Raw genomic sequence first — 1,710 nt, forward strand, 5'->3', positions numbered from 1 at the left:
CATGTGGTGCTGGGGGATTGAACCGCGGTCCCTGTGCTTTGCCAAGCTTGTTCCAAGTAGGTGCTTTAGACCAATGAGCCATCTCTCCAGCCCCAACATTATTCTTAATGAGTGTTTTGGCATACTTACATTCTGAAAAACCAAATAAAATGAGAATATTAAATGACGAGAGATATTTAACATTTTTTAAAAAACCTAAAGGGGAATATTAAATTACAAATGGAAATTACATGGAATTTCTACTTCAGTTCCATTTATAAGGTTTTATCACATGTTGCTTTTTATGTTTTGTGTATATAGCTTTGGTGCTATAATGACAAATTTGCTAAGACATGACACACAAGGTAATCCACAGCACCTGTGCAGTATCTTTTTTTCCATAATTTTATTAAGAGACAAATAGCAATGAGACAGTTTCAAATTAAATTGGTATGACAGTTTCAGTAATTAACACATTGCATACTCTCTTCCTGGTGGTTATTTGCTATACAAGATGGGAAGTTTATTTATATTTTAATAAACTCCTTCAAATTCTTGTTGATGTTTTTCTATTGTACTTATTATGTCATGTAACAAGGCAATAACATTCCACAGAGGACTTAAATATATTTTTATGTTGACAGCATCAATATATTTTGATGCCTTACCTATGTAAAATTGGCAATGGTGACTTCCTAACAAGAAAATATTAAATAAAGCCAAGACTTAGCTATATCTTTGGTGTGTGGCATGATGATAAAAAGAGACTTCCATGAAAAAGGAAATGAGTTATAGTGCTCCCTTTTATACAATGAAAACCCGGTTTTGAAATCTAGAGGAGAAATGAAACTACGTTATAACTTTCTCTGTGGATTCTTCTCTTTCTGGACCACTGCATAGTCCATTTCTTCTACAATATTAGAAAGAAAAACGTGCTTGCAAATGTGTCACATCTTTGCATTTTTCCCTATGAACTTTCTTTTATATCTCAGCAAAGGTCACGCACAATGGGGGTTATCGGGTCACCACTGAGGAGCATTGTGGAGCATCTGCACAGCCTGAATTCATTTTATCAGTATATGAAAAGAAGCATGATTTTTTTTTCTCCTCTGATTGTAGAAACAAAATATCAGAGAGGAAAAGGTGGCAGTAATGTTAAGTAAATCTGATTGTTTGGAGAGACTGTTAGATGACACTGAGCACCCACTAATAAACAGAAAATACACAAACACTTAGACTTGATTGCGCTTGCTCCTATACCCATCTCCTGTGGTCCTTATCAGTGGGATTCCACCATTCACTTTCCTGGTGAAGGTGCTTTTCCAACTCTTTCTTATTGCCATGTGTTTTTAGTATTAACTTCAGTATTCAATATATACCATATAACATGTATTTACCTCTGTAATATCATACTGAGTAGTTATAGTGCCCTAAAAATCTCCTGTGCTCCACCTGTTTGGGATTAGGGAGATAGTTCAGCAGCATAAGCACCTGTCTGGTAAGTACTATATCCTGAATTTGATCCCTGGTACCATAAAAGAAAAATTTAAAAACAGAAAGAAAGAAACCAAGCCATCTGTTGCCCCTTGCCTTCTTGCCGCTCTACAACCCTTGGCAACCTGATGACTTCCTGTCCCTGCAGCTTTACCTTTACCAGACTATCATATAGTTGGAATAATACAGAATTACAACCTCTTCAAATTGGCTCCTTTCATTTAGTGATTCTTCTAT

Source organism: Octodon degus, unplaced genomic scaffold (genome assembly GCF_000260255.1).
Source record: "Octodon degus isolate 3935 unplaced genomic scaffold, OctDeg1.0 scaffold00069, whole genome shotgun sequence".
Classification (NCBI taxonomy): domain Eukaryota; kingdom Metazoa; phylum Chordata; class Mammalia; order Rodentia; family Octodontidae; genus Octodon; species Octodon degus.